This window comes from Lagenorhynchus albirostris, chromosome 4, assembly GCF_949774975.1.
Source record: "Lagenorhynchus albirostris chromosome 4, mLagAlb1.1, whole genome shotgun sequence".
Taxonomy (NCBI): Eukaryota; Metazoa; Chordata; class Mammalia; order Artiodactyla; family Delphinidae; genus Lagenorhynchus; species Lagenorhynchus albirostris.
The window spans coordinates 27,306,978-27,332,717 of NC_083098.1; the positions used below are offsets into that span (position 1 = coordinate 27,306,978).

A 25,740-nucleotide genomic window follows, 5' to 3' on the forward strand; every position below is an offset into this window, starting at 1 on the left:
AAACAGTTACATGATTGGAATAGCAAGGGCATGAGGAAAGGGGAGAAAATGAAGGTGAGGCCAAAATGTTGAGCATGAGCAACTAGGTACATGGCGGTGCCATTAACCAGGATAGGCAGTACAGGCCCAAAGAAGAAGGAGAAGAAAACAGATTTGAAAAGAAAGATGATGAGTAAAGTGGCTGTGTCTGAGGTGTCAATGGGACATGAAGTGAAGGTATCCAGTGGGCAGATGGGTAGGTGTGTCTAGAGCTCAGGAACAAGATCTGGCCTAGAAATATATTTGGAGGTTTTAATTACATTGGCAGGTTGAGGTTGTATGAACGATTATAGTTCTCCAGGGAAAGTATACAGAGGGAGGAAATATGCAAACCAAAATGTAGACTGGGGAAAAAAAAATGTAGACCAGAGAGAAAGCAGCAAAGCCTCTGATTGGGAGAATCTTCTGAATATTGAGAGTGGAAGAAAGTAAGAGACTGCGTAAGGTGGATCATCATTCTAAGGAATGGTTAAAAAATGAGTTGCCAGTAGGACCAGGGTCTCTCCTAAATGCAATCAGGGCAACCAGCATATATAAGAAATATGAATAAATTATGTTTTCTCAATATATTATAATTCACCTTTATGATGAGAATGTTTTATGACTCACTAAACATGGGAGTTGGAAAGTTAGGATTTATTGATGTTTCTCAGGGGAGTCTATATTGAATGCATTCTGTATTGTAGGCACTGTTTTAAATAATTTAATGTTTCACCAGCCAGCATCTCCCCTCTCTTTTTCTGGGAACTGCTTGTATTAGCTTTCACCAGGTTATGCTATATAACAAACAACTCTGAAAATTCAGTGACTTAGAAAACAAAGGACTAATTTTTGTTTATGTTACATGTAGACTACAAGTTGCTTACAGTGCTGCTTCAGGCTTTGGGAAGACTATGGCTGTGCACCATGTGCTGTCTCATCCTGGATTCCAGGGTGAAGAAACAACTCCTACATGAGACTTGCCCAATCTCAGGGCAGAGTGGGGCAACCCGGGAGCTGCCAGAGAATCATGGTGCCTCTTAAAGCTTCTGCACGAGTGTCACATCATATGGCTAAGCTCAGCCTCAGTGGAGAGGGGATATATACTCTTTCCACAAGGAAAGGAAGCTTCAAGTCACATATACATGGAAAGTGAGGAGCAAATAATTGGGGGCAATAATACAATTTATCACACTGTTCCTCTGTCAGCTTAAACCCTGTAGCACCTGTGGGAAAATTGCATGTTCTTTCCTTTGGCCACAGTTGATTTCTTCAGGGTTAAGGACGTAACCCAAACATCTTCTAACAGGAATTGAGAACGAAAGGAAAAAAAAAGTAGAATCTTGGTAGCCAAATTGTAAGATGTAAAATGTGGGAGTTATCAGTGACCATGTTCCTCACCATATGGAGGAAACTAAGCTGCAGTTGCAGGGAACAGAGCCAACACACAGAGTAAAGTGAAACAGGGACAGAGAGGAAGGTATTATTCCTGCTCTTCCTATGGTTTGGTTGTTCAGTCATTCCTTGGATTCTGTGAATTATGAAGTTTTCCTTTTTGTCTAAGCTAAAGTTGAATTGATTTCTGTCATAGTGAAATCATGATTCATGCACATGTGTAATTTCATTTAATCCTAACCAATACTTTTAAGTAGTTACTGTAATTGACATTTTATAAATGAGGCTCAGAATTAGAGATGGAAATTCTCCCTGGTACCCTGCCTAGAAGAAATATTTTACAGTAACACCCAACTGCATTATTCTACCCTGTGCTCACCAAGCAATTTTTTTTTTTTTTTTTTTTTTTGCGGTACACGGGCCTCTCACTGTTGTGGCCTCTCCCGTTGTGGAGCACAGGCTCCGGACGTGCAGTCTCAGCGGCCATGGCTCACGGGCCCAGCCGCTCCGTGGCATGTGGGATCTTCCCGGACCGGGGCATGAACCCGAGTCCCCTGCATCGGCAGGTGGACTCTCAACCACTGCACCACCAGGGAAGCTCCCAAGCAATTTTTTGACCTGGTCTCTTCCACGGCTACTAACACACTGGGAAACAGAGACCAAAAAATGGTCTGATATTGGTTATCTTGCCAGAAATAGTTTGCATTATGAAATAATCTATTGACATTATGATTTATAAATTAGTTTCTTATTAGTTTGGTTAGCATGAATCATTTCTGAGAATTAGAGGTAACTCTTTAAAGTTTAAGGATCTGAAAAGTTGAGGGTCATATTAGAGCTAAACCATCTCAGGATCTGACCTTGCCTAGACTTGTACGACCTCTTTTGGACATCTTCTTAGCTGCACAGCTGCCATAAACTAAGATTCCTCAAGATGTCAAAGATAGAGGTTCCACCAACAATTGAATCCTGGCCACAAAACTGAACTTTCTAATCAGTTGTATCTCAACAAACATTTTTTAAAATTATTAGGCAAAATTCCCAATGAAAAATGGGCAACAACTGTCAGAATCAACATTTTTTGAACTCTGGAAATTAGCCAAAGGCCTGCAGCAACCTGGCAAAAATACTTACTTAAGGAAAATAGCTGATTCTTAATAAGTACTAATGTGATTCCAGTCCCATCCCCCTCTCCTTAGATCAGTGGTAGCTGTGAGAATAACAGCCTGCATTCCTGGTACCAGAGTGAGTAAAGAATTGTGGTTAGTTATTTGTTCTCATCTGCCTGGTGGCTTCCTAGAATAGTGGCTTAAAGGCATGTCTTTATTTTGCCTAACTACAAACTAGCCTAGTGCTAAATCTCCTTCCCTGGAGTATTGGTTGAAAATATTTACAGTCTAATAATCTTAGGTTACTACTGCCTGTGGTGATCACTAACAGCAGGGGCAAACAGACTAAACAAAAAGCTTGTGAGGAAAGGCTGGGTAATGAGTGTCTAGCAAGGGCTTACAAAGCTCTGACAAAGTCCTGAGAATGTAGAAAGCCAAATGCATGCATAGGGCTGTGTGCGTGTTCAGGAGAAACCAAAAAAAAAAGAAATTTTCACCTCTCGCTGACCTTAAGGGTCTAAGAAAGCTGGAAATAATGGCTAAGGTAGAATTGTAAAGTTCTTGGCAAGTGTTGAAAGCAGGCCAAAACAAACACGTATGAGCCCTCTGCAAAGACTGGAAGATTTTTTGGTTCCAGGTACAGCCATACCTCATGTTATTAATTTCACTTTATTGTGCTTTGCAGATACTGCATTCTTTACAAATTGAAGGTTTGTGGCAACCCCACATCAAGCAAGTCTATCAGCACCATTTTTCCAATAGCATTTGCTTACTTCATGTCTCTGTGTCACATTTTAGTATTCTCACCATATTTCAAACTTTTTCATTATTATTATACTTATGGTGATCTGTGACCGGTGATCTTTGATGTTACTATTGTAATTGTTTTGGGGCCCCACGAGCCATGCCCATATAAGACAGAGAACATAGTTGATAAATGCCATGTGTGTTCTGACTGCTCCATCAACCAGCTGTTCCCTGTCTTTCTCCTTCTCGGGCCTCCCTATTCCCTAAGAAAAAACAATATTGAAATTAGGCCAATTAATAACACTTCATTAGCATCTAAGTGTTCAAGTGAAAGGAAGAGTCACATGTCTCTCACTTTAAATCAAAAACTAGAAATAATTAAGCTTAGTGAGGAAGTCATGCCGGGCTGAAAGCTAGACCTCTTGCACCAACAGTTAGCCAAGTTGTGAATGCAAAGGAGAAGTTCTTGAAGGAAATTAAAAGTGCTTCTCTGGGCTTCCCTGATGGCACAGTGGTAGAGAGTCCGCCTGCCGATGCAGGGGACACGGGTTCGTGCCCCGGTCCGGGAAGATCCCACATGCTGCGGAGCAGCTAGGCCCGTGAGCCATGGCCGCTGAGCCTGCGCGTCTGGAGCCTGTGCTCCGCAACGGGAGAGGGCACAACAGTGAGAGGCCCGCATACCGCAAAAAAAAAAAAAAAAAAAAAAAAAAAGTGCTGCTCCAATGAGCACATGAATGGTAAGAAAGCAAAACAGCCTTATTGCTAATATGGAGAAAGTTTTAGTGGATCAAACCAGCCACAGCATTCCCTTAAGCCGAAGCCTAATCCAGAGCAAAGCTGTAACTCTCTTCAACTCTGTGAAGGTTGAGAGAGGTGAGGAAGCTGCAGAAGAAAAGTTTGAAGTGAACAGAGGTTGGTTCATGAGGTTTAAAAAGGAAGCCATCTCCATAACATAAAAGTGCATGCTGAAGCAGCAAGTGCTGTTGTAGAGGTTACAGCAAGTTATCCAGATCTAGCTAAGATCATTAATGAAGGTGGTTACACTAGACAACAGATTTTCAGTGTAGATGAAACAACCTTATATTGGAAGAAAATGCCATCTAGAACTTTCATAGCTAGAGAGGAGAAGTCAATGCCTGGCTTCAAAGCTTCAAAGGACAGGCTGACTCTTGCTGGTGCCAACACAGCTGGTGACTTTAAGTTGAAGCCAATGCTCATTTACTATTCCAAAAATCCTAGGACCCTTAAGAATTGTGCTAAATCTACTCTGCTTGTGCTCTATAAATGGAACAACAAAGCCTGGATGACAGCCTATCTGTTTATGACATAGGTTACTGAGTAGTTTAAGCCCAATGTTGAGACCTACTGCTCAGAAAAAAAGTTTTCTTTCAAAATATTACTGTTCATCAACAATGAACCTGGTCATCCAAGAGCTCTGGTGGAGATGTACAGTGAGATTAATGTTGTGCCTGCTAACACGTTTGTTCTGCTGTCCATGAATCAAGGAGTAATTTCGACTTTCAAGTCTTATTATTTAAGAAATACATTTTGGGGCTTCCCTGGTGGCACAGCGGTTGAGAGTCCGCCTGCCGATGCAGGGGACACGGGTTCGTGCCCCGGTCCGGGAAGATCCCACATGCCGCGGAGCGGCTGGGCCCGTGAGCCATGGCCGCTGAGCCTGCGCGTCGGAGCCTGTGCTCTGCGATGGGAGAGGCCACAACAGTGAGAGGCCCGCGTACCGCAAAAAAAAAAAAAAAACATTTTGTAGGGTGTAGCTGCCATAGTGATTCCTCTGATGGATCTGGGCAAAGTAAATTGGAAACCTTCTGGAAGGATTCACAGTTCTAGATGCCATTAAGAGCCTTTGTGATTCATAGGAAGAGGTCAAAATATCAACATTAACAGGAGTATGGAAGAACTTTATTCCAGCCCTCACGGATGACTTTGAGGGGTTCAAGGCTTCAGTGGTGGAAGTAACTGCAGATGGGGTGGAAATAGCAGGAGAACCAGAATTAGAAGTGGAGTATGAAGATGTGACTGACTTGCTGGAACCTCATGATAAAACTTTAATGAATGAGGAGTTGCTCCCTAAGGATGTGCAAAGAAAGTGTTTTCTTGAAATGAAATCTACTCCAAGTGAAGATGCTCTGAAGTTGGTTGAACAAAAACATAGGATTTCGAATATTACATAAACTTCGTTGACAAAGCAATAGCAGGGTTTGAGAAGATTGACTGCAATTTTTAAGTTCTACTGTGGGTAAATGCTATCAAAGAGCATTGCATGCTGCAGAGAAGTTGTTCATGAAAGGAAGAATCAGTGCGGCAAACTTCATTGTTGTCTTATTTTAAGAAATCGCGGGACTTCCCTGGTGGTCCAGTGGTAAAGAATCCACCTTCCAATGCAGGGGACTCGGGTTCAATCCCTGGTCAGGGTACTTAGATCCCACATGCCACGGGGCAACTAAGCCCACGCGCCATAACTACAGACCCACATGCTCTGGAGCCCGCACGCCACAACTAGAGAGAGAAAACCCGCAGGCCACAACTAGAGAGAAGCGCACGCCGCAACGAAAGATCCCGCGTGCCGCAAAAATGATCCTGCGTGCCACAACTAAAACGTGATGCAGCAAAAAACAAATATTAAAAAAAAAGAAAAGTAATTGCCACAGCCACCCCAACCTTCAGCTGACGACCCTGCTGACCACTCTGATCTGTCAGCCATCAACATCAAGGCAAGACCCTCTACCAGCAAAAAGATTACAACTTGCTGAAGGCTCAAATGATGGTAAGCATTTTCTTAGCAATAAAATTTTTAAATTAAGGTATGTACATTGGTTTTTTTAGACATAATGCTAATAGACTACAGTACAGTGTAAACATGACTTTTGTATGTACTGAGAAGCCAAAAAATTTATGTGACTCACTCTATTGAGATATCTGCTTTATTGCAGTGATGTGGAGCCAAACCTGCAATCTCTCCGAGGTATTCCTTTGTTTAAGGACTCTGCCCAATCATTTGCTGACCACTAAGATAATATAACAGAGACTTCAGGAGCCACATAAAACAAAGAATAGACTACAGAATTTGTCTGTTTAGAAAAGTCATTAAACAATAACAACTACAATAAGCAGCAACAACAACAAATCCTCGGAAATGGAGAGTTGATACAATTATTATCACCCGAAGTCCATAATTTACATTAAGATTCATTCCTGGTGTTGTACATTCTATGAGTTTTGACAAATGTATAATGACATGTATCTGCAATTACAGTATTGTACATAGTAGTCCTAAAACTCCTCTGTGCTCTGCCTATCCATCCTTTTCTCCCTCTAACCCCAGGCAACCATTCATCTTTTTACTGTCGCCATAGTTCTGCCTTTTCCAGAATGCCATATAGTTGCAATCATATAAGATATACCCTTTCCAGATTAGCTTTTTTCACTTTGTAATATGTGATAAATGTTCCTCTATGTCTTGTCATGGCTTGATAACTTACTTCTTTTCAGTGATAATATTCCTTTTTCTGGATGTACCACAGTTTGTTTATTTATCCATTCACCTACTAAAGGGCATATTGGTTCCTCCCATGTTTTGGTAATTATGAATAAAGCTGATATAAACATCCATGTGCAGGTTTTGTGTAAGCATGAGTTTTTAACTCCTTTGGCTAAATACCAAAATCATGATTGCTAGATTGGGTGGAAAATTATGTTTCATTTTTCAGAAGCCACCAAATGCCTTCCAGAGTGGCTGTACTATTTTGCATCCCTGCAAGCAATGTATGAGACTTCCTGTTGCTGCATATCCTCAACAACATTTGATGTAATCAAATGGTTTGAATTTTAGCTATTCTAATAGATGTATGGTGATACCTTGTTTTAATTTGCAAGTCCCTGATGAAATGTGATGTTGAGCATCTTTTCATATGATTATTTGATAACTGTGTATCTTCTTTAGTAAGGTGTCTATTCATATCTTTAGCCCATCTTTTAGTCAGGTTGTGTGTTATTGTTGGGTTGTAAGAGTTCTTTGTATATTTTGGATAACAGACCTTTATCAGATCTGTCTTTTACAAATATTTTCTCCCACTCTGTGGCTTGTCTTCTCCTTCTCTTGACAGTGTCTTTTTGCAGAGGAGAAGTTTTTAATTTTAATGAAGCCCAGGTTATCAATTCTTTCCTGGATTTTGCCTTTGGTGTTATACCTAAAAAGTCATCACCATGCCCAAGGTCATATAGATTTTTTCCAATGTTATCTTCTAGGAGTTTTATAGTTTTGCATTTTACTCTTAGGTCTGTGATATATTTTTAGTTAATTTTTGTAAAAGGTATAAGGTCTGTGTCTAGATTCACATTTTTGCATATGAATGTGCAGTTATTCCAACACCATTTGTGGAAGAGTCTACCTTTGCTCCATTGTGTTGCCTTTGCTTCTTTGTCAGAGATCAGTTGATTATATTTATATGGGTATAATTCTGGGCTCTCTAGTCTATTCCATTGATCTACATGTCTTTTCTTTTGCCAGTACCACACTGTCTTGATTACTGTAGTTTATAGTAAGTTTTAAGGTAAGCTTGTGTCAGCCTTCTGACTTTGTTCTTTTCCTTCAATATTGTGTTGGCTATTCTGGGTTTTTATCTCCCCATGTACATTTAGAAACAGTTGTTGATATCCAAAAAATAATTTATTAAGATTATTAGGATTGCATTGAATCTGTATATCAAGTTGGGAAGAACTGACATCTTGACAATATTGAGTCTTCTTATCCATGAATATGGAATATCTATTTATTTAGGTCCTTGATTTCTTTCATCAGAGATTTGTAGTTTTCTTCAACTAGATCTTGCACATATTTTGTTAGATTTATACCTAAGTATTTCATTTTGTGGGGAGGGGTGCTAATGTATGTGCTATCTTTTAAAATCTCAAATTCTACTTGTTCATTGTTGGTACACAGGAAAGCCATATACTTTTGTATATTAACCTTGTATGCTGCAACTTTGCTATAATTGCTTATTAGTCCCAGAAAGGTGTTTTTGGCAATTATTTCACACCTTTTGTATAAACAACCATGTCATCTATGAACAAAGACAGTTTTATTTCTTCTTGAAACTCTATATCCATTGAACAATAACACCCAATTCCACCCTCCCCCCAGCTGCTGGCAGCCACCATTCTACTCTCTGCTTCTCTGAGTTTGACCACTCTAAGTACCTCATGGAAGTAGAATTATATAGAATTTGTTTTTTTGTGACTGTCTTATTTCATTTAGCATAATATCCTCCAGGTTCATTCATGTTGTAGCATATGTCAGAATTTTCTTCCTTTTTAAGGCTGAATAATATTCTATTGTGTGTATATATTACATACAATGTATGCATCCATTACTGGACACTTGGGTTTCTTCCATGTTTTAGCTACTGTGAATAATGCTGCTGTGAGCAGGGTTGTACAAAACATCTCTTTGAGACACAGCTTGCAATTCTTTTGGGTACATACCCAGAAGTGGAATTGCTGGATCTTATGGTAATTCTATTTTTAATTTTTTGAGGAACTACCATACTGTTTTCCACTGTACCATTTTACTTTCCCACCAACAGTACACAAGGGTTCCACTTTCTCCAAATCCTTGCCAACACTTTTTATTTTCTGGTTTTTTTGATATTAACTATTCTACTGGATAGGAGGTGGTATCTCATTTTACTTTTAATTTGCATTTCCCTAATGATTAATGTTGTTGATCTTTTTTTTCATGTGCTTATTGGCCATTTATATATCTTCTTTGGAGAAATGTCTATTCAAGTCCTTTGCTGATTTTTGAATCGAGCTGTATGGATTTTTTGTTGATGAGTTTTAGGAGTTCTCTATACATTCTGGATATTAATCCCTTATCTGATAAATGATTTACAAGTATTTCTTCCATTGTGTGGGTTGCCTTTTTTACTCTGTTGATATTGTGATTATTATTATTACTTGCAGTAACATAAGTTATCCATAAGGTACATGGTGTAATGGAAAGAGCACTGTATCAGGGGACTTGATTTCAAGTCCTGTTCACATTTATTATCTCTGACTGAGGTATATAGAGTCCTGGGTTTGAATTCCAGGTCTACCACTTATTAGCAATCTGAACTCAAGAAGAATTTTGAAACTTAGTTTCCTCATCTGAAAAATGGATAATATAATAAATCGCACCTTGTATGTTCTTGTGAGATTAACAATACTATATATAAAGCACCTGGCACATAGAAAATGATTATTATTTGATATTATTTTAGTGTTTTTTTTCCCCTTTGAGTTGTTCTAGTTGTATACTTTAGGAACTTAGGGAGAGATTATTGTAGAGTGGTTTTTAATCCCAGTAAAAAAAAGTAAGACCACTTAGTACCGTCCCAAGGAATAGAGATAAAGAATAGCGGATGGGATACAGCTTCATGGGATACCTTATCTAGTTCTTTGATAAAGGAAAAAGAGATGGAAAAGACAGAGAAATCAATTATGTTTAATTTCAATTTCAAAATTTTCCTCCTTAGTCCAAGATGTTCAGTATCAAGCCATATGTTTGATGACATTGGCAGAAGGCAGGAGGAGAAATTCCAGAATGTTCTTTGCAGCAAATGGAAATATAAGGAGAATCATTTGATAGCAAATTTTGGTTGTTTTTTTTTTTTTTTTTTTTTGTGGTACGCGGGCCTCTCACTGTTGTGGCCTCTCCTGCTGCGGAGCACAGGCTCCGGACACGCAGGCCCAGCGGCCACGGCTCACAGGCCCAGCCGCTCCGCGGCACCCAGGATCCTCCTGGGCCGGGGCACAAACCCGCGTCCCCTGCATCGGCAGGCGGACTCCCAACCACTGCGCCACCACGGAAGCCCAATAGCAAATTTTTATCTTTCTCTATGGTGTATAATAAATATATACGAACCCGAAATTTTTATTGGATATTCAAATTTGTAAATAGGCAAATTACCTTCAAGTGTAAATGTGGTATTCAAATATACATTTGTCTCTCTGATAAAGATAATTAAAAGAAAGGGTAAAGCTTTGTTTGATAACACATCATGTCCATTTCTCTCCTGAAAATAATAAATACCATAAAGAATAGTATATCCCATAATAAAATTTTTAATAATATGGTTGAAACAAAGGAAATCAGGTTTTTTATATATATATATATGTCATGATTAAATCCTGTTATTTATTAATGCACTTAAAATAACAGTGATAAATTCATTAAATATTACCATGCATAACATATTTTTATGAAGAATAATTACATTTTCCGAAACAAAAAAATAGTGAGGACAGTGGCATTGTTTTACATTTTCAAATCTGATTAATATCTAACTTAAACAAAGATCCTCATATCTTCTCATTCTATGAGTGCAATATGTTGTTTTAGTAGAATTTTATAAAGAAAATCCAGCCTGATATAGATATGTAGCTGTAAAAGTGAGGAATATTCTAATAACATTTTTGCATAATCGAGGATATTTTTCTTTGATACAATACTCAACAGCGAATAGTTTCTTAAAGGCTAGTTACAATATGAAATCTGAAAATATATCAATGGACTTTTAAAAAAAATCATCTGGCTGGAACCGTTATTATTTCAGAAATAAGCATCCTGTGTAATTTGAGGTGGCTAGAATAGTTATATCTGTAATATAATACTTGTCAGATTACTGTAATAAATATTTGTCAGAAACAGTCATCTCAGTAATCATACACATTTATTTTATTCATAAAGTACTTACAAAAATAATTCTTCTGTATCAAAAAACTTACAAATGTCACAAGAGAGTTAGCTAATGGTCTACACAGTAGAGAAGGAAAAATCTGCTAGGGAAAGCTCTAAAGAAACATTTTCCCCATTACATTTTTGAATGGTACAGTTCATGAAGAAATCCTAGCTTTGCCTTCCTTTTTGGTGCTTTGTCTGAGAAGCAACACAAGAAACCAAGTCTTAGGAGAAAAACTGCTTTCAAAATCTCAAGTGTAAGCCACAAATAGGCTCTTTTGATAAAAGCTTCAAAGTTAAAGACATGAGAAATACAAGTATATATTGTATAAGGTATTTCAAAAAATTCAGCAACTATAAATGTATCCTTTGTATACTTGAAATTACAATTTTCATGCTTTGAATATTTTATCCTGAGAAAAGGTTTGACTATTCTAGAAGATTCGGAAATGAAATTTACACACACATACACACACACACATATAATATATATTATGTGTCAGGGATTATGGATATATTATGTACAACAGGATTTCTCCATATGATTAACATTCTGGACTGTCCAAACAATGTCAAACAATGAGAAACCAAACATAATCACATCTGTGTTGTAAAAAGAGCACGGAGGGCAGAGTCAAGATGGCGGACCAGGAGGACGCGGAATTCACGTCTCCGTACGACTAGGGCACCTACCAGGCACCGGTGGGGGACCACGGACACCTAAGGGGACGGGAGGAACCCGCAACAACCGGGTAGGACGTGGGGCATGGGGGAAGTGAAGGGGGACGAGAAGTGGAGGCGGGACGGGACTGGTGCCCCTGAGAGGTGGCTGGAGGAGGGGAAGGGATCCTACACCCGAAGGGGGAAATTGGGGGACCACTGGGAAGGCAGAGCATCAAAAGGGAGCATGTCCAGGATTCCCCTGCCCCCTTGGGCCCCCTTCGGCCCTCACCAAACTCCAAACTCCAGAGGCCCTCCTTTGGACATGCTGTCTCTCCCCTTCCACACAGGTCCTAAACAGAGGCCCCACCCCATGCTTGAACATCGCCCTGCCTAGGCCCTGCCCCCAGGGCCTTTTCTGGCTGCCTGTGTCCTGAGCCAAGGCCCCACCCCAGACTCAAACGTCACCCCACCACCCGCCTAGGTCCCACCCCACCCTAAACCCCGCCCCTGCCCAAGTTCCACCCCCGCCTAAACTCCACCCCCATAGCTAAGGCTTTTTTTTCTTTTTTCCTCTTTCAAATTGGGGTTCTGTTTTACAGAACCCCAATAACAACCCCAAAACAATTAAGAAAATAGTAATAGGAACATATCGATAATTACCTTAAATGTAAATGGATTAAATGCTCCAACCAAATGACATAGACTGGCTGAATGGATCCCAAAACAAGACCTGTGTATATGCTGTCTACAAGAGACCCACTTCAGACCTAGGGACACATACAGACTTAAAGTGAGGAAATGGAAAAAGATATTCCATGCAAACGGAAATCACAAGAAAGCTGGTGTAGCAATTCTCATGAGACAAAATAGACTTTATTTTTTACTTATTTATTTTTTAATTCAAGACCCATTCTCTAGCTCTGCCCACGTGGAGATACCCTCCTTGAAAAGGCATTAAATCCTTCCGTTCACTTTAACACCTTGTGCTGAAAACACATGTTCCAAGGTTTCAACTATGAGATCCACATTCTTAAAGCACTAATTCTTAAACCTCATCTAGATTTCTCCCCTTGGAGGGGGGAGATGACCCAAACACAGCAAAGAACAGCTCAGGACTGTGGGCTCTGCTCTCCCAGAAGACCTTGCAGCTCCGCTGACCACCCGGCTGGAGCCAGGATTAGGACCCTGAGACGAGGGGTGCCTGCTGGGCTGCTGCCACCAAAGATGGGACGCCACTGCCTTTGGGCACCTTCCTGCTGCCACCGCCACTGGCCCCCAACTCCTGTCCTCTTCACTAGGCTTGCTGTCACCTTTAGTTTCCCTGGAGTTTGGGGATTCCAAACGGTCTCTGCTCACACTTCTGTATCACTCCTGCTGCCTCAGCACTACTGATCCACACCAAGAGGTGAAAAGCACACAGAACTGCTTTTCAACACACCAACATTCCACACAAAAATTGGTTTATAAGCCTGCAGGTTCTTTTTCATCAGAGGATATTCCCAAGGCCATGACTTCCTCCGGCTCTCCACTGCACTTTTAAGCAGACTGGCCGTGCGTGGCCGCTGTGCTGTGAGTCGGGCACCACCCTCGCTCCACTACTGTGCACTCTCCTGGAGCACTGAGGACGGTGCCCTGGGCTCATCAGCAGGATCTGTCCTGAATCCAGTCCTAGAGTGACAAGAGCCACACCTGCAGGTCTATTCCACTGACCAGCCGCACAGGACCAAGCTGGGCCCATGGTCCTTGGTCTGGATTCTGTTGGGTGATCATTCTTGCCTAGGTTCACAGGCCAACAGCCACCATCCTTCCTTTCCTGCTCATCACTGCATCAGTGGCTCACTCCTACCTGCTGCTTTCACATGCCTGGCAACCTCATATTCCAGGGCAAGCCAAGAACTGAGACCCCAGCAGGCCCTAGTTCCCAGCAGGCAAACTCCCCATTATGCTACTGCTGCCTAGACGTGTTCTCGAGACTTCAGAGCCAGGAAAGTGCAGAGAGCATAGCAAGCTGCGGCGCCCTCAGCCCCAGACCCACGATGCTCCGCGGAGGCACCGGAACCTCACCACACCCCCCTGCAACACAAGCAACTTCTGCACCTGCCTGTCCCGCAGACCTGGGTGCACCTCTGGCCACCGGGACCCAGGATGGAGGTGCAGGATGCGGGGCGTGGCTGGCGGTGGGTGCTGGGGTGGGCGGGGACCTGGGCTCCAGCCCTGAGGCCTTGCAGACCCCTCCAGGCCCACCTGCGTCCCCACCACCCAGAAAGTGACAAAACAGACTTCAAAATAAAGACTATTACAAGAGACAAAGAAGAACACTACATAATGATCAAGGGATCAATCCAAGAAGAAGATATAACAATGGTAAATATTTATGCACCCAACATAGGAGCACCTCAATACATAAGGCAAATGCCAACAGCCATAAAAGGGGAAATCGACCGTAACACAATCACAGTAGTGGATGTTAACACCCCACTTTCACCAGTGGACAGATCATCCAATGTGAAAATAAATAAGGAAACACAAGCTTGAAATGACACATTAAACAAGATGGACTTAATTGATATTTATAGGACATTCTATCCAAAAACAACAGAATACACTTTCTTCTCAAGTGCTCATGGAACATTCTACAGGATAGACCATATCTTGGGTCACAAATCGAGCCTTGGTAAATTTAAGAAAATTGAAATCATATGAAGTATCTTTTCCGACCACACCACTAAAAGACTAGATATCAATTACAGGAAGAAAACTGTAAAAAAAAAACCAACACATGGAGGCTAAACAATACACTACTAAATAACCAAGAGATCACTGAAGAAATCAAAGAGGGAGTCAAAACATACCTAGAAATAAGTGATAATGAAAACATGACAACCCAAAACCTATGGGATGCAGCAAAAGCAGTTCTAAGAGGGATGTTTGTAGCAATACAATCGTACCTTGAGAAACAAGAAACATCTCAAATAAACAACCTAATCTTACACCTAAAGCAATTAGAGTAAGAAGAAAAAAAAAACCCAGAGTTACCAGAAAGAAAGAAATCATAAAGATCAGATCAGAAATAAATGAAAAAGAAATGAAGGAAACAATAGCAAAGATCAGTAAAACAAAAAGCTGGTTCTTTGGGAAGACAAAATTGATAAACCATTAGCCAGACTCATCAAGAAAAAAAGAGAGAAGACTCAAATCAATAGAATTAGAAATGAAAAAGGAGAAGTAACAGCTGACAGTGCAGAAATACAAAGGATCATGAGAGATTACTACAAGCAGCTATATGCCAATAAAATGGACAACCTGGAAGAAAAGGACAAATTCTCAGAAAAGCACAACCTTCTGAGCCTGAACCAGGAAGAAATAGAAAATATAAACAGACCAAGCACTGAAATTGAAATTTGTGATTAAAAATCTTCCAACAAACAAAAGCCCAGGACCCGATGGCTTCACAGGTGAATTCTATCAAACATTTAGAGAAAAGTTAACACCTGTCCTTCTCAAACTCTTCCAAATATAGCAGAGGGAGGCACACTCCCAAACTCATTCTATGAGGCCACCATCACCCTGATACCAACACCAGATAAAGAGGTCACAAAAAAAGAAAACTAGAGGTCAGTATCACTGATGAACATAGATGCAAAAATCCTCAACAAAATACTAGCAAACAGAATCCAGCAGCACATTAAAAGGATCATACACCATGATCAAGTGGGGTTTATCCTAGGAATGCAAGGATTCTTCAGTATACACAAATCAATCAATGTGATACACCATATTAAAAATTGAAGGATAAAAACCATATGATCATCTCAATAGATGCAGAAAAAGCTTTCTACAAAATTCAACACCCATTTATAATAAAAACTCTCCAGAAAGTGGGCATAGAGGGAACTTACCTCAACATAATAAAGGCCATATATGACAAACCCACAGCCAACATCGTTCTCAATGGTGAGAAACTGAAACCATTTCCTCTAAGATCAGGAACAAGACAAGGTTGCCCACTCTCACCACTGTTATCCAACATAGTTGTGGAAGTTTTAGCCACAGCAGTCAGAGAAGAAAAAGAAATAAAAGGAATCCAAATTGGAAAAGAAGTGAAGTGTTCACTATTTGCAGATGGCATGATACTATACATAGAAAACCCTAAAGATGCTACGAGAAAACTAGTAGAGCTAATCAATGAATTTGGTAGCGTAGCAGGATACAAAATTAATGCACAGAAATCTCTTGCATTCCTATACACTAATGATGAAACATCTGAAAGGGAAACTAAGAAAACACTCCTGTTTACTACTGCAACAAAAAGAATAGAATACCTAGGAATAAACCTACCTAAGGAAAGAAAAGACCTGTGTGCATAAAACTATAAGACACTGATGAAAGAAATTAAAGATGATACAAACAGATGGAGAGATATACCATGTTCTTGGATTGGAAGAATTAACATTGTGAAAATGACTATATTACCCAAAGCAATCTACAGATTCAGTGCAATCCCTATCAAACTACCAATGGCATTTTTCACAGAACTAGAACAAAAAAGTTCACAATTTGTATCGAAACAAAAAAGACCTTGAATAGCCAAAGTAATCTTGAGAAAGAAAAACAGAGCTGGAGGAATCAGGCTCCTTGACTTCAGACTATACTACAGAGCTATAGGAATCAAGACAGTATGGTACTGGCACAAAAGCAGAAATATAGATCAATGGGACAGGATAGAAAGCCCAGAGATAAACCCACACACATATGGTCATCTTATCTTTGATAAAGGAGACAAGAGTATATAATGGAGAAAAGACACCCACTTCAGTAAGTGGTGCTGGGAAAATTGGACAGCTACATGTAAAAGGATGAAATTAGAACACTTGCTAACACCATAGACTAAAATAAACTCAAAATGGACTAAAGATCTAAATGTAAGGCCAGACACTATAAAACTCTTAAAGGAAAACATAGGCAGAACACTCTGTGACATAAATCACAGAGTGCCCTGGTCTGGGAAGATCCCACATACTGTGGAGCGGCTGGGCCCGTGAGCCATGGCCGCTGAGCCTGCACGTCTGGAGGCTGTGCTCCGCAACGGGAGAGGCCACAACAGTAAGAGGCCCGCGAACCACCCCCTCCCAAAAAAGAAAACTGGCTACACAATATTTAGGGGACTCCACAAAAGAATCACCAAGCCCTTAATCAGGGGCGCGGCACCCGAGGGCTTTTTACACCCAGACAGGCCTGAAAAAAAGGGGATAAAGTTTCATTCTTCTCACTTACTCCATCATCCTCTCCATCTTGAGCGTTGTGCTTGACTGTCCCCGGCGCTGTCCCCAGGCCAGGTTTCTGCCACGAGCCTTGTCCCTGTGCCATTAATAATCATCGAGGTCGCCCGCACGGCAAGGGCACGCTCACTGCCTTCCCTGGCTCCCTGGGGCCCACATCCCAGCTACTCTTTGTTTCCTGTTTGGAGAACTGGAGGGGCAGGACCTCATTTCTCGTTCTCCCTGGATGAGCCCCAATGTCTCCAGGGCAGAGATCCGCAGACTGTGGCCTGCCTTTGCCTGTTTGTATGAATAATGGTTTATTGGCATGCAAAAAAAAAAAAAAAAAAAAAAAAACCACTGAGAAGGAACAGTGGGAGAATGAATCACCTATGTCTGTGTTTTTTATTTATTTATTTATTTGTTTGTTTATTTGTTTATTTATTTATTTATATTTTGGCTGCGCCGGGTCTTAGTTGCAGAACACGGGATCTTTGTTGCAGCATGCAGGATCTTTAGTTGTGGCATGCGGACTTCTTAGTTGTGACATGTGAATTCTTAGTTGTGGCATGTGAATTCTTAGTTGCGGTTGTGCACTCTTAGTTGCGGCATGCATGCAGGATCTAATTTCCCAACCAGGGATCAACCCCAGGCCCCCTGCATTGGGAGAGTGGAGTCTTACCCAATGGACCAACAGGGAAGTCACCGTAACTGATCAATTTTATGTATTTCTTCCATTGATGCTTCCGGGAAGGCCTCCTTGAATTCTTGGCCAGTATTTCTATAATGGTTCTCAATTCTTTTCTTGTTGGTGTATTCCCTCCTGGGTGTTAAGAGCCATTGATCCTTTGTAATGAAATTCTTCACGGCATGGGAGGCCTTGGTTAAAGCTGGGTGGAAAACCCCAGAAGGATCTGGAAAGCTCAGTCCCTGGTCACCTCAACTGCGCAGTTCCCCTTCTCGATGAATGTTTCATACTGTTACATTAAAGTTTAATGTCTCTCTCACACCTTTCACCGAACTTTAACGCATGGATGATTTTGTAACCTCATGCATTTGTCATTTGGAAAATAGTTAGCTGAGCTCTGTGGATCTTCCAAATGTTGGCACACTTCATTACACAATATCAAAAAATCACATTTGCTAATATTGCCACCAATCTCATCAGAATTCTTTGTGTTTTGGGAAGCTGTCAAACTAACAGTGGTGGATACAGATTTTCCAAAATTCTGATTTTTACCTGAAAGGTTGAATTTTACTGCCAGTTATTTTCCTGGAAGTTGCAGAATTACTTGGCTCATTTTCAAAAAAAGAAAAAAAAAGTCTGCCAAATTTTCAAGTCTAGAAAACCATAGTTTATCTTCCAGTTGTTCTTTCAAGGAACGATGAGGTTTCATTTTAAAAAAGCGGCTAGCTCAGCATGCAATTCAAATCATCACATGTGCTTTTCCTCAAGACAACCATTGTATTTCTGGATGCAGCAGAGGTACTTAATGTGTATTTCCCTTTTTGTCACACAGAATGTTAAGAAAAAAGTGTACTCAAAGGGTGAAATTTAACATAAAAGTTGATCAGTTTTATTGCTCCATTAAAGACTGCTTAAATGAAACTGGCTTTTTTTTTTTTTTCCTGAAGGTGTGTGGTGGTGGAGAATGCAGTAACTACTATACAGTTGGTACCACTCCCTTTTTTTTTTTTTTTTTTTTGCGGTACACGGGCCTCTCACTGTTGTGGCCTCTCCCGTTGCGGAGCACAGGCTCCGGACGCGCAGGCTCAGCGGCCAGGGCTCACGGGCCCAGCCGCTCCGCGGCATGTGGAATCTTCCCGGACCTGGGCACGAACCCGTGTCCCCTGCATCGGCAGGCGGACTCTCAACCACTGCGCCACCAGGGAAGCCCGGTACCACTCCCTTGATTCATGCTAAGGCACTTGCAGTTTAACCCACCATTGTTTTTGTACCATCAGTGCACATATGAGCACACTGAAAAAGTCAAATAATACCTTAGTATTATGAATACAATGTTTTTGACCTCTTGGACCCTCTGAGATATTTTTCAGGGACCACACTTTGACAACTGATGATCTAGAATGTGAGCTCTATGAAAGCATTGAGTTTATTTTGTTCACTGTTCTATTTTAAATATTTATTTATTTATTTATTTTTGGCCGCGTTGGGTCTTTGTTGCTGTGCGCAGGCTTTCTCTAGTTGAGGCGAGCGGGGGCTACTCTTGTGTGCACAGGCTTCTCATTGCGGTGGTTTCTCTTGTTGCAGAGCACAGGCTCTAGGTGCACGGGCTTCAGCAGTTGTGGCTCATGGGCTCTAGAGTGCAGGCTCAGTAGTTGTGGCACACGGGCTTAGCTGCTCTATGACATGTGGGATCTTCCCGGACCAGGGCTTGAACCCATGTCCTCTGAATTGGCAAGCGGATTCTTAACCACTGTGCCACCAGGGAAGTCCCACTGTTATATTTTCAACACTGCTGTAACTAGAACAGTGCCTGACACACAGTAGATGATTAGTAAATATTTCCTAAATGTATTAATGAAGCAAGGACAGATGGGAGATTAATCCTCTGTGGAGAACAGAATAACTTAAAATGTATATATTTTTTTACTACATATAGCTCAATAATCAACCAACACTTGCCACAAAATGGTATGAAAATCTAGTTTCATTATTGCCATTTCCTCTGCTGAAGACTCTACTGACTTCTAAATTATGAGCAAAAAAGACTAAATGACCTTTGAGAAGGAAGAAATGTAAAGCGTGCCCAAACCACAGAACAAATGCATTTTTTTCATTGAAGCACAGAACTGAGATGTCGTTAGATCATCTAGCCCAATACCTTCATTTTTACAAATGAGAAAACCAAGCTGCCTGTGGGGTTAAATGATGGACCCTAAGTCATAGTTAGTGACAGGGCTAAAATATAGGCTCTTTCACATTTTCTCTTGCACATAGCAATGATGGGAATGGGAATGAGAAGCAAGAGATGAACTTTGGTGTATTTTTTATGTAGGAGACTGGCCAAGCAAGCTCAGAGGCAAAAACTCAAACCACTCCATGGATGGAAGAGGAAAATGAAGTTAAGAGATGGAACACCTAAAGGTACCTCTCCGTCCAGCACCCTGTTCCTCCCGCAAACAGCTCAGGCTGGAGAGGTGCAAAGACTGCATGGGGAGACAAGCTAGTCCCTTGGAACTGTGGAGAGGAAAAGAGTCAGCTTCTCAGAGGTAAGAAAGGAGGACCCTGGAGCTGTACCGTTTAGTAACACAGATGGGGCCAAAGATTGGAAAAGCCCACAAAGAGAAGAACATCTTTGGTATTTTTCAGCAGGGAGCTATTGGCATTTTGTATGGCATTGTCCTGCAACTGCATGATATTTACCATCCTTACTCTTGCCCACCAAATGCCAGTAAATCCCTAAGTCACTGTGACCACTAAAAATGTCCTGCACGTTTCCAAATGCCCACTAGGGGGCTCGCATCACCCCTGATTACCATTTCCCCCTTCACCCACTGAATCAATAGCAGTCATCGCTCTAGGATGAGGGTAAACATAGCCAAGAACGAAGAGGACAACTAAGTTTCTGAATGGAATTTTAAAATCAAAGCTGAAACAGTGGACTTCCCTGGTGGCGCAGTGGTTAAGAATCCGCCAGCCAATGCAGGGGACATGTGTTCCAGCCCTGGTCCGGGAAGATCCCACAGGCCACAGAGCAACTAAGCCTGTGCACCACAACTACTGAGCCTGCGCTCTAGAGCCCACGAGCCACAACTACTGAGCCCACACGCCACAACTACTGAAGCCCACGCACCTCGAGCCCGTGCTCCACAACAAGAGAAGCCACCGCAGTGAAGCCCAAGCACTGCAACGAAGAGTAGCCCCCCTTCGCTGCAACTAGAGAAAGCCCGCACACAGCAACGAGGACCCAACACAGCCAAAAATAAATAAATATAAATAAATAAATTAATTAAAAAAAAAGCGGAAACAGTAGGCTTTTTATAATAGGGCTGGTTTCTTGAAAGTGGAAACATTTTTTGAGTTCTAAATGAATAAGCGCTTGGAGGACTCAGGACGTTTACATCATAAACCAAAGAGTTAGGAGGTATGAAGTTGTCTACGGAAAGGGAAAAAGAGGAAGAAAATCTAAGGGCATATGACAGAATTTAGATGCTTAAGAAAGGATCGTACCCTCTGTCCACTCTCCTCAGTCAGCTGAGAGGACAAGAAATTCCCTGCGGGAAGACAGGAAGGACTTGAGGGCAGAGAGGATCCTCACCTCGCTTCCAGCAGGCCTCACTAGGCGACTGAGACATTGCTTCCCACCCTCCAGGTTAGTGAGCATCCAGCACTTTCCTGAGCACCCCCAGCCCCCAAAGCACACAGGAGTGGCTGAGAGACGGATGGCAGAACAGGAGGGGCCTAGTGTTCAGGACAAAGCTGGCAGAGGTGGGTGCAGACATGGGGCAGCAAGGGAAAGAAGCTGACAACCAGACCAGGGAATTGCCCAGCTCAGCGGATCCTGGGCCAGGGGCCTTTGAGGTCAGTACAACAGAAAAGAGAAGGAAAATGGAGAGGGGGAAAACCCCTGTACTGACTGAGTTTAAATCTGTAAATTGCAAAGTTTACATAAAAGGTTAAGTCTTAGGCTCTTGAGTGGAAAGGGGACTCAGCAACTAAGTATAGTAATAAAGACATAAAGAGCCCAAGAAATTCATGTTTAATACATTAATGAATATTTACCCTTCTTTAGTGAAGCCCTTTTAATTTGCAGGATGTATCTAGGTGCCAAAAAACAGCTATTCAGCTTGTTTGGAGTTAATTGTCTGTGTGTCTCTGATGACTGTATATTGGCAAACAAGTGCTCCTTTTACCTCTCTGTGATTGTAGTTATCACTGAAGTAGCCTCTACCTATATAGAGGCTGCAGATCGTTAATTTTGCCATTATCAAAGGATGAGATACTTGAGCTGGAATATGTCCATTTTTTAATCAATGAAATATTTACTCCCTATTTTGTGCAAAGTGTAATTTTAAAATTGTCACTAAGAAAACAAGCACCTAGACCTTAGGATGGTTTTCTTGAAACATCTGCCAAAGAATTACAATCCTTAAACTGAGAACCATAGTGTAAATTGAGAGAGAGAAATTCTACTTTAGATTTGACTAAATATCTAGGAGCAAATGATTTTCTCTTTGTTCACACTCTTTTTTTTTTTTTTAAATGCTATAGTGTCTGAGTTTCACCCCATCAGCACCACATTTTTTGTTTTTAATTAATTAATTTATTTGGCCATGTTGGGTCTTAGTTGCCACAGGCAGGATCTACATGGTGGCTTCTCTCCAGTTGTGGCACGCAGGCTCTAGAGCATGCAGGCTTAGTTGCCCCATGGCATGTGGGATCTGATTTTCCAGACCAGGGGTCGAACCCACATCCCCTGCATTGGAAGGCAGATTCTTAACCACTGGACCGCCAGGGAAGTCCCGAGGCTTTTTGTTGATGTCATTAACATTCAGATTTTTTAATTTGCTAGACGTATGCGGTGTACAGACTCAGCTCGCCTATGGAGATGACCAAAATGGGCACTCCTAGCCTACTTACACCCAATCCAAGTAAGGCTGGAGCTGATTTCCTTGTTTTGATACTGGTAAGAAGCTCCTGTTTTACATTAGTAATTTCATCCTCTCTCTCTCCCTAGAAAACAAAGGAATTTTAGTTTGTTCACAAAGAATGCCAAAATAGTCTGAAAAAGAAAGAAAGCCTTAAGCTCATAAACACATAATCAGATCTTCCTGCCTTTCATGGGGACTGTTGTTTGGTAAATTCTGCTTTATGTTCTAGAAGAACTAAGTGGTGGTGTTCTCACACAATTCTAGTTTTGCAACAAAGTCGGATAAAATGTCATGTTCTCAGTATTCAATATGTGGCTTTTTAAGGGCAGTCTCCTTGCCTTATGTCAAAACCAACTGATGAAACAAAGGAATGTGCTGAAGCCAGCCTATTTTATTGCATACCTGACACCTTTTGTGGTTGACTTTATTACTTGATTCATGAAAAAAATCTGCAAGCTTGGCTTTCAGGTCATTTCTGATAGTCTTGTGGTTTCTTCTGTTGTTACTTACAAGCTTCGTATTTTGCTTTTCAGTAGTTTGTTTTACTTTTCAGTGAAAATGAGTTGGTAGCTTGAATGGCACCTATGCTTCAGTTATGCAAAGAATAAAGAGAGATGACTTCTTAGACTTCTTAATCGTATTAATGTGTTCTCGAGGAAGATGGCTGAGGCTGAATGGAACAGAAAGTCAGTTGTGAATGTAGAGTTTCTTTTTTTCTTTTGATCACTTCATTCCGTAAGTAACAAGAAACCCATGAAACATAAAATTCTAAAAACTAACTTTTAAGCTCAATGTTTAAAAACCAACTTGTAAATTAGAAACTGGATATTACTCACCAAGCATGCCAAGCAACTTATTTCTTGCACTCGTAACTCCTTTTTTCAAACAGGTTAAAAACTGATAAGAAGCTTGGGAAACTCTTATCAGTCATTGCAAAAAATAGCTTAACCCATCCTAATCTGGCAAGATTTAAAAGGCCTAAATTCCTTAAAGTTTTAGGGGATTTATTTATTTTTTTCTATTCGCTGTGTGCAGAATAAGAATCATTTGTGTTACAGTAAATTCAGATTTAAATATCTTCCTATTCATGTGATATACTCTATGAGGGCATTTCCAGCCTATAAAATAGATCGTTGCTTAAACTGATGCTGTAAAACATTGCAGGAAGTACAGGTTAGACTTTGCACATTTGCTCTGAGTTTGTGAATTCCAAGCAGGTCTGCTAATGGGAAGGAGCGGCTCTTCCATGGCTGTGTAGCTCTAGATCACGGCCACCTGGGTCTGTTTCCTAGGAACGACTGCCACTGATATTTTGGTGCATATTCTTCCTGTCTTTTCCTCTCTTCATATACTTTTCTTTTTTTTTTTTCTCGTTACACGGGCCTCTCACTGTTGTGGCCTCTCCCGTCGCGGAGCACAGGCTCCGGACGCGCAGGCTCAGCGGGCATGGCTCACGGGCCCAGATGCTCCGCGGCACGTGGGATCCTCCCGGACCGGGGCACGAACCCGTGTCCCCTAAATCGGCAGGCGGACTCTCAACTACTGTGCCACCATATACATTTTTTAATTTGCAAAATTAATCCCAGTATACTTGCTAGTTTGTAATCTTTTTTCATTAACAGTCTTATTAATTAAAAAAAATGGTTAACCATGTCAGATAATCCATCATTTGCTATAATGTAATTTATTAAACTACAGTTGACCCTTGATAACACAGGTTTGAACTGTGCAGGTCCACTTATATGCAGAATTTTTTCAAACAGGAAATACTACAGTACAACCTGATCCGCTGTTTGTTGAATCCAAGGATGCAGAACCGTGGCTGTGGAGGAAATAACGGATGTGGAGGAACCACTCCTGAGGAGAGTTGACAATATGTTATACTCAAATCTTCTACTGCGAGGAGGGTCAGCGACCCGAACCCCCTTAGTTATTCAAGGTCAACTCTTCTCTCCTATTGTTATACACTTAGATTATTTCCAATTTTTACCTATTGTAAATATTGTTGTGACTAGCATCCTTGAACTTAAATCTTTGGGCATATCCTAATTATTTACTATAGATAAATTCCTAAAAGTAATATTATTGGGTCAAAAGACAAATATTTTTAAATAGTCACATGTGCTATTACCACCCTAAGATAACCACTGCCAACAATTTGATGCATATCTTTAGTCTTTTAAAAAATGAATATGTATGTGCATGAATATACATTTTTTTTTGGGGGGGGAAGTTGTTACTGTGTTATGTATAGGAGGGGATGTACTGAAGAATTGTAAGCAGAGGAATGATATGATCTCTTTTTGTTTGTTTGTTTGTTTGTTTTGCCCGCCACTCAGCTTGCAGGATCTTAGTTTCCCAACCATGGATCGAACCTGGGTCCCGGCAGTGAAGGTGCCAAGTCCTAATCACTGGACCACCAGGGAATTCCTGATTTTCATTTTAGAAGGATCACCCTGGCTGCCCCGTTAAAGATAGACTGTCAGTGAACAAGAGCAGAGGCAGAGCCCAGGGTGGAGTCGACAGGTCCGAGCGGCTTGCAGCAGAGGGCAGCATGGAGGGAGTGAATGGAGGTCAGATTCTGGATATCTTTTTTGCAGGAAGTCAGACTGGATGTGCAGTATGAGAGAAAGAAAGCAGTGCAGATTAACTCCAAGTTCTGGAGGCCTGAGCAATTGGAAGGATGACACTGACGTCAAGTGACGGGGGAAAAAGGCTGTAGGTGGAGCAGGCTTGGTGAGAGGGAAGAACAGGAATTTCATTTGGAGAGAGTGTTTGAGGTGTCTAGTAGGTATCCAAGTGGAGAGGTCCAGTGGGCTGCTGAATATGACTTTCGAGTTCTGGGGTGAGTAGCTGTTGGAAATATACACTTGGGAATCATTGGCATATAGATGATATTAAAAGCCAGGAGACTGGGTGAGGTTACCAAGGGAGTGAGTACAGACCAAGAGAAGAGGAACTAGACTAGAGACGGGGAGTAGGGCAACATGAAAGCACTTACTCTGCACCAGGCACTGTTCTGTGTGCTTTGCATAGATTATAGGGTGACTCGTTTACTCGCCAAAAAACTCAGTGAGAGGGGACGGTTATTATCCCCATTTTACAGAGAAGGAGTCTGAAGCATAGAAAGATTGTCAGTAAAACAATAACTACTTCCTATTATGAACTGATGAAATAAGTTTTAACTCTCTTT

At 41.2% G+C, this 25,740-nt stretch overlaps 1 long non-coding RNA gene across 1 annotated transcript in view; it reads left to right on the forward strand.

The window, feature by feature from the left end:
• Nucleotides 1-24,480, forward strand: part of LOC132519217 (uncharacterized) — a 32,536-nt gene extending 8,056 nt beyond the window's left edge. Inside the window, exon 3 of the long non-coding RNA XR_009540121.1 lies at nt 24,311-24,480. This is a non-coding gene — a long non-coding RNA (uncharacterized LOC132519217). The remainder of the gene's footprint in view (nt 1-24,310) is intronic.
• Nucleotides 24,481-25,740: the final 1,260 nt, after the last annotated feature.